The following is an 8,681-nucleotide window of genomic DNA, read 5'->3' on the forward strand; positions in this document are numbered from 1 at the left end:
TAGAGTGCCCAAATATACTTTTTCCCCTTTTAACATTCCCCAAGTCAAAAAAGTAAGGCTTAAATATAAAACCTCTTAGAAAAATAATACATTGCTTAAATCCACATAAATAATTAATATTGGAACCTTCCTGCTTGCAGGTTGTTGTGAGAGGTGGAGAGAGCCTCAGGCACGTGGTTGGTCATAGAGTGTTGAAGGGAAAAGGGCAAAGGTTATAGCAATAGTAAGTTTTTCTTACTTAATATTCTTGCCTAGTGTAGCCCTGTTTAAAAACTCCCCAAATAGAATTTTTAAAAAATCAGAGGTTTAGACTGAGTTGCATGTTGGGAATTAGAGTTCTTGCCAACCGTCTGGTGTGTCCCTCCATTCTAGTGGGCCCAACTTCAGGGTTCAGTTTCAGTGTATTGGCACCAGGGTTAGAATGTTCCCTCCCTTCGTCAAATGGTCCCATTTAGGTGATCAGTTAATGAAATCATTGGTTAGCAGTATCTTATCCAGACCATACCCATATCCACATTTCACATCTTAAGTGCTAAGTTGCCTTTCATTCCACCTCTTTAATATGCAACCTTTGAAGGTACTACTTTGTTCCGAACTCTCCCTATATTGAACTTCTGGTCATCAAAGGTGATGTAAAAAAAAAAAAAAAAAAAAGAATTCAGAACCAAAAAATTCCCCTTTGATTTTTTTCCTAGTTCCTTTTTACAACAAAAGGTTGCAATGTGAATTTTATTTTAATGTTGATAAGCAGCCTATAAGTATATAGAGGTAAGGCTAGCTACCACCATAGACAAAATAGCTAAGATATGGCTTTCCTTCTTTTTCTTCTAAATCCATATGCTCCCCTTATTTCTGCCCAAGAGTGTCCTCTCCACCCTTTTCCAAACACCAATACCAAGAATACCCACATCCAAGGCTGTCTCAGACAACATACACCAGGCTTCTTGCAACTGCACCGTTCTGGGGATGGTCTAAGTCACAGATAATTCTAAAATGGGAGTCGAACAGAGGAAATTACTTACCCCAGCACTGCAGGCTGTGGTGGATGCAGCTCCTGGAGTATGTCTGATGTCACCCTTGTAAGGCTGGCCAGGTGGGTAAGGCTGGTTATGGAGCACGCATGGGGACCTCTTCCTTCCTGGCATAATAACAAAATCCCCTCTCCTAGGTTACTGTCAGTGGAGAGTGTTTCCCTGAATGACTATGAATTAGCATAACGACTTCATGTTTTAAAAAGTGTATTTTGTATTTTCTTTCCCCTCCCTTTGTCAACAGACAGTTCTCTAATTTCCACTATGGACAATCTGTCCCCTTGTCCCCTTTTTACACCAATAATGCCTTTGACATGCAAGCAGCTTCTGTGTTGCTAGGCTTGGTCAAAACTGGGAGCTTAGTTTCTCATTTGGCTTTTCATGACTCTCTCAACTGTAAGATGAAGCTGGGCTAATCTTTTGTTTCCCTACACTGTCAGGTCCTTAGATATACTAATAACTAGAGACTGAGTCATGGGAACGTTGGGTAGCGTCTTTGAAGAAAGATTTTTTGTGTTTGCAGAACACACATGCTTTTAACTTACTCAAACAGAAGGTCCTGTGTTGGAAAGTGGGGTGAGGAGTATTATATTGGGGGTTATTGTTCTGGAAAGGTAGATAGAACAAGAGAGAAGATGGGTGAGAATGGAGGTAACGAATGACCAGAAACACTGGGGATTCCCGGCAACCTGGACACTTTCGAGAAAGAAGGGTGGAGGCTTAGAAAGAAAAGGTGACTCCCACAGAGGGAGGGAGGTGGGTACTCCTTTTGGTATAACCATCTTATGCAGAGCATTAAGACGAAAAATTTCCCTGGCTTAAGCATGATTCTCTTGCTAAGTTTCCTGGTTCTTTTCAATCCCAGGCAGCTTCTTTTTTCCCAGAATCTTAACTGACATGGGTAACATATCAAATGAAGTTAAGAGCAGATGCTAGGTACATCTGGTTATGTAACATGCAAGTACTAGCCAGAAAGGATTCGCTGGGATCCAGGAGGTGGGGAGGAGTTGGAGGTAACTCTCAGCAATTAGAGAGTGTTGTCTGCAGACCCTGTTTTGAGGTATTCTGAACTGTTGCTTCTGTGCCAGGCCGATTTGACTGAAGAGATACAAAGATGAACAAGATAGGGCCTTTCCTACTGAGGGATCATTCACCATTAGTTCATTGATTGCTCATTAAGGAATCTCAGAGAGCTTTTCCCTCTCCTTAAATAACCCTTGCTCCTTGCTGGCTCCTTGAGACTGTTTTAGATTGTGGGGAAACGGTGATCTCATCCTTTGCTGATGGTTGTGTAAATTGCTACAGACTTTTTGGAAAGCTATTCAGAAACATCTATTGAAATAAAAAATACATACCACTTTTGACCCAGAAATCCCACTCTTAGCAATCTATCTTATAAAAATAAAGCCAGTGTACAAGTGTGTATAAACAGGATGTGGCAAAAAGAGCTGGTAGCAAAGCAAGTGCCCCCTAGTGGTGGGGTAGCTGAGTAAATTGTGGCACATGCCCACACTGGAGTATTATTTGCAGCCATTAAATAGAACAAATTAGAGCTCTACTACTTGACTTGGAAGGCTTTCCATGACTTCATTTTTGTGAAGCAAACAGGGAATCTCTCTGTGTGCATGTGTAAAGATATTTAAGCAAGCGTGGAGAAAAATATGGAGGGATATGCACAGTGATGTTAATATGGGTAACTTGGAAATAGGTGTAGGCAAAACAAAGGTGAGGATGAGGCAAGAGAAAAAGGAAAAGATATTTTAAAAAGACTGCACAGAAAATGATAGAATCCAGCACAATGTCAGCAAGGAAAAAGTCCTGTCTTCTCCTTGCAAAAAACAAAACAAAAATAAACCCAACACACACACAAAAAAACCCCTGAATCTAACAGAGCCTTTAAATCCAATTGCCAATTTACAGGAAATACAGAAATAAAAACAGAGATAAACAAGATAAACTATACTCTGGGAGTGTGATCAGTAAATCAATGGGGAAATCTAAAGGACAAACAACTTGATTTGTTCAACAAAAATAAATCACACACAAAATGGTGAGGGAATCTATTGATTAAATAAGACAAAAAATATAATGGCCAATTGCAATAAGTGGACTTTATATGAATCCTGATGCAAAGGAACAAGCTTTAAAACAACAACAAATCCATTTATGACAATTCTTATGAGACAATTTTAAATTTAAATAACGGATACTTGATATTAAATAATTATTATCAATTTTTCAGATGTGATGATAGTATTATGGCTATTTACAAAAGAGTCCTTATCTTTTAGGTCAATTAGTTACCTATTTAACCTAAATAGTAATGAATGAAATATATGATGTCTAGGAATTGGTTCAAAATAGGAATGGATGAGGGTGTGGACAGGGCAGGATGAGCCGTGGGTTGGTGGTGGGGCTGGTGCTGGGTACACGGCTGTTTATGATCCTGTTCTGTCTGCTTTTATGTATGTTTTAAATATTCTATTATAAAAAGTTTAAAACATGATATGACTACACTTTATTATTTATAGAAAATATTTTATAAATATGTATGTATTTTAAAAGAAATTAAGTAAATTAAAGAGAAAGACTGATTTTGATATATTTTTAAAATTAACGTTCTCCTGAATTAAAGTTCAAAACTGAATTAAAGCATTGGAGGGGAGGAGGGGGACACAATGAGATTAACTTTAGGTCCCACACCTGTGCCTGGGATGAATGTCTTGTTAAGAATAGGCTGCCCACTCAATGGAAGGTATAGTTTTGCTGTCAGCTCCTTACACTTCTAAGTATCCATTCAAATTTTCCCTGCTCCTTTGCCATCTGGTATTAAAAAAATGAGATACCTCATTACTATTTTGTAAAATGCATCAAATATTTTCCTATGGTTAGGGAGATGAGCCTGTATTTGCAAGGCAGCACCCCCACCCAAATGTCAATTCTATTGTGTTTGGATATTCAGCCACAAAACCAGCTGGGCCCCAGGGTGATCTTATGCAAAACACTTTGTCAGGTGTTATAGGAAAGACAGACACTAACTTGGCCCTCAATAAGCTTGCAATGTCTCCAACAGTTGATGGTTTTAAACCCATATATCCTTCCTTGCTTGAATACAATTAAGTAAACTTGAGTTTATGATGGTTGCTTACTTTATTATAAAATGTGAATTATTATATTAGTTTGAAAGCAAATTGCCCATAAACTAATTTGAGTGCAAAACATCTGATGAGGTTCAGGACATGCTACTCCCAAATACAAACTTTAGCATTTGAGAAAACAGCAGAGGCAGAATGGTCACTTTCACCTTGCTCTTGCCATTTCTCCCGGGAAACATGCCACACAATGTAGCTGACCTTCCCTTAGGTAGGTCATAAAACCCTCATTCCAGAGGTGCCTTCCCTATACCTGGAGGAAAAGAATGTCCCTGTCTCTGAAGACACAGGGTCAGAGAAAAATTTGAACAAACAGGCTTTGCTAAGTTCCCCCCAGTTCATTACCATTAAAGAATAGCCCCTTTGTCCAATCACACTTCTATACAGCTATTCACTCTTCATCAAACCTAAGCATAAAAATACACAGGGTCTTGGGGTCTTCATTTCTAAAGGCTCTCATATTACATAAAACATACATTAAATAAATTTGCATACTTTTCTCCTCTTAATCTGTCTTTTGTTATAGGGGCCTCAGCCATGAAACTTGTGATGGGTAAGGAGAGAAATCTTTCCTCCCTTGCACATCTTGTTCTGGGAATGGCAATGTGGTTGATGAAATCTACCAAAAATAAAGAACATATTGCTATAACTACCTTGTTGAAATTGGTTGGCTGTAGAAAATGGCCCGTAGTTAAGTAGATCCAGCCTAGTATTGGTTAACTTCCCAGCCAGCAGTAGCACTCTGTGTGATAGCAAGGCATTTGTTAAGTAAATGCCCCACGTGAACTTTGTACTTCATCTTCACAGTGTACCAGGGGCACTTCCTGACTGGCAGCTTCTCAGTGCAGGGGCGGTGGTGGTGGGGGTACTGTTTTTCCAACTCCTCTCCGAAGGGAGGAGATCCTCTTTTCTTTGCTGAATCAGGGCTGCAGGACCGTGGTTTTGGCTCAGTCCATATATATGGGGCTTGTTTAACCTTTAAACAAAATCCCTGGAGCCAATAATTCCAAGAAATGTTTTTTGCTGTTCTTTTTAATTAGTTTTGTTATTAAATAAAAGTCATTTAGTCTCATCAAAGAAGAAAGAGGGAAAAATAGAAGAAAAATTAATCCTCATTTAACAAATCAGATTTGTTAATACTAATAATCATTAATTTAGGTTGCCAAGCACTACTCTACAAGCACTATTTTATTTAATCAGCCCAACAATCCTGTGCTGTTGTTCCTGCTCTAATTTATAGTTGAAAAAACTGAGACTCAGAAGGATTAAGTAACGGATCAAACTTACCTAGTTATTCAGACCCAGGTCTATCTTGCTTCAGAGTCCATATTATTATGCTCTTAATCACTATTACAATTTAGAGTATATCCGTTTACTCTTTTTTCCCCTCTACAATATACATCTGTGTGTCTACATATATTTTTTAATAAAAATATTGTATGTATTGTAGGCTGCTTTCTAGAAAAATCACCATAAGCCTTTCCCACTTCTTGATATCAATAAATATACTTTTATTCAGTAATTTTTAAAAAATCATTGTGGTACATTCCATCATATGAACTTGCTTTTATAATTGGGCATTTAGAGTGTTTCTAATTTTTCATTATTATGAATAATGCTTTGAAGAACATCTTTGAATGAACATCTTTCTGTACATCTAATTGTTTCCTTAGGATGAATTCCTAAAATTTGTACCATTTAAGCATGTTTACATGGATTGTTTCAGTAATGGGCAAGCCTCCCTATATCCATGTCCTTGTGTGTAGTCTCTTCCCACATTGACTCTGGTTTTGGCTATGTGACTTGTTTTGGACAATGGGACATCAACAGACATGATACAAGCACATGCTTTAAAAAGGACGTTGGGGTTTGGCCTCTTGGAACACTGCCATGATATTCAGAAGTGTGGGGTGGGGGGGTGCTAGAGACCTGGGGCACAGCCAACAGCCAGCACCAAACCACCAGCAAGGCCACCGCAGACCAGCCAGCCCCAGTTGATTTGCCAGATGTTTTCAACCACATGTGTGACCCTCCAGCGAGATCCCCACTTGGGCCCACCTTAAGTCTTAACCCATAGAATTGTCAGTGTCGGGGCTCAGAACATGATACTCCAAAACATGACACCTTGTTACATTTAATATTTTAGGCTGGAAGAAATTAAGAAAACTGCAGAAGCAGGAAGGTCATTCTATGACCTTCTCCTGCCTTCCTCTTCTGAAGTAGGCCATAAAGGAATCCTCTGACCTACCTTCCCTGAAAGTGGTTCATAAGACCCTCATTCCAGAGGGTTCTTGCCTTATACGGAGGGGCCAAGAAGAATCTGAACGACAGGCCTTAGCAAGTTCCTGAACGAACAAGAGCTTGCTAAGTTCCCTTGGATTTATTACCATTTATCACACTTCTGCATGACTGTCCATGAAAGTACACAGTTTTCCCTGGGTCTTGGAGTCTTCATTTCTGAAGGTTCCCATGTCATGTAAAAGTTTTATTAAAAGTTTGTATGCTTTTTCTCTTGTTAACAGGTCTTTGTTGCAGGTGTCTCAGCCATGAACCTTGTGATGGGTGAGGAAAAGACACTGCTTTTTCCCCTTCCTTCAGAAAATAAAATAATTGTTATTTTAAACCATGAAGTTTTGGGGTAGTGAGTTATATAGCAAAAGCTAACTCATACCAGCTTACATAGCAGATGCTTATTTTTATACTTTGTTATTACAAGGTCCTTTGATGAAAAATGACACTGAGACCACTTGACAACTGAGTATATCTGTGGGTGGTTTATTAGTCTTTTCTAATCAACTGGTCATTTAATATGGATTCTAAGGATACAAAATATCATTTCTCAATTTCCTTGGCAGTAAAAGCCCTCATTTATTCTGCATAAGCAACTGTTTATGTGCTTGAATAATAAAAAAGCAAATATGATTCCCTTGGCAAAGACAGTGTTTTACATTTGCAAGGAGTCGAAAAATTATTTGATCATTGCTATCAAGTTTTTAACATAACAGCCCCAGTAATTTTTTAAAATAATTATCAAACATGGTAAGTGATAATCTTAACGTTTGACCATAGTGGCTGTACAGTTTTACATTCCCTCCAGCAATGTATGAGGGTTTCAATTTCTCCATATCTTTGTCAACACTTGTTATTATGTACTTTTTTTATTTTGGCCATCTTATCTTCATCACCTTGTGGGTGTGAAGTGTATCTTATTATGGTTTGGATTGGCATTTCCCTAATGGTTAATGATGCTGAGCATCTTTTCATGTGCAAACTGGTTGTACATATATCTTCTTTGGAGAAATGCCTACTCAAGTCTTTTGCTTAGGTTTTAGTTGGAATGTTTGTCTTTTTGTTGTTGAGTTGTAAGTGTTCTGTATATATTCTAGATACTAGATCCTTATCAGATATTTGATTTACAAATATTTTCTTTCATTCTGTAGGTTGCATTTTCATTCTTTTAATAGTGTCTTTTTTTCTTTTTTTCTTTTTTTCTTTTTTTTGAGACAGGCTAGAGTTCGGTGGCGTCAGCCTAGCTCACAGCAACCTCAAACTCCTGTGCTCAAGCAATCCTCCTGCCTCAGCCTCCCAAGTAGCTGGGACTACAGGCATGTGCCACCATGCCCGGCTAATTTTTTATGTATATATATTTTTAGTTGTCCAGCTAATTTCTTTCTATTTTTTAGTAGATACTGTGTCTCGCTCTTGCTCAGGCTGGTGTCGAACTCCTGAGCTCAAACAATCCACCCACCTCGGCCTCCCAGAGAGCTAGGATTACAGGCGTGAGCCACCATGCCTGGCCTAATAGTGTCTTTTGATGCAAAAATTTTGAATTTTGATGAAGTTCAGTTTTTCTGTTTGTTTTTTTTTATTGCTTGTGGTATTGGTGTTATATTTAAGAAACCATTGCCAAGTTGAGGTCATAAAGATTTGCCCATATGTTTTCTTCTGAGTTTTAAAGTTTTATCACTTACACTTAGGTCTTTGATCTATTTTGATTTAAATTTTATAGATAGTGTGAGGTAGGGGTCCAGTTTTATTTTTTTTTCACTTGTAGATGTCCACTTGTCCCAGCACCGTTTGCTGAAAAGACTATTCTTTCCCCATTGAATGGTCTTGGTACCCTTGTCAAAATCAGTTGACCATAACTGTGTGAGTTTATTTTATTACTTTGATCTATATGTCCTTCCTTGTGCCAGTAACACACTTTCGTGATTACTGTAGCTCTGTAGAAAGTTTTAAAAACAGGGAGTGTGAGTTTGTAAACTTTGTTGTTTTTCAAAATGGTTTTGGTTATTGAAATTCCGTATGAACTTTAGGTTCAGCTTTATTTCCATTTCTGAAAACAATGAAGAGTGTTGGGGTTTTGATAGGGATTGTATTGAGTCTGGGGATCACTTTGGGGGAGTATTTCCATCTTAACAATATTACGTTTTACAATCCATGAACACAGAGTGTCTTTCTATTTATTTGTGCCTTATTTAATTTCTTTCAGCAATAA

The sequence above is a fragment of the Lemur catta genome, chromosome 8 (genome assembly GCF_020740605.2).
Source record: "Lemur catta isolate mLemCat1 chromosome 8, mLemCat1.pri, whole genome shotgun sequence".
Taxonomy (NCBI): domain Eukaryota; kingdom Metazoa; phylum Chordata; class Mammalia; order Primates; family Lemuridae; genus Lemur; species Lemur catta.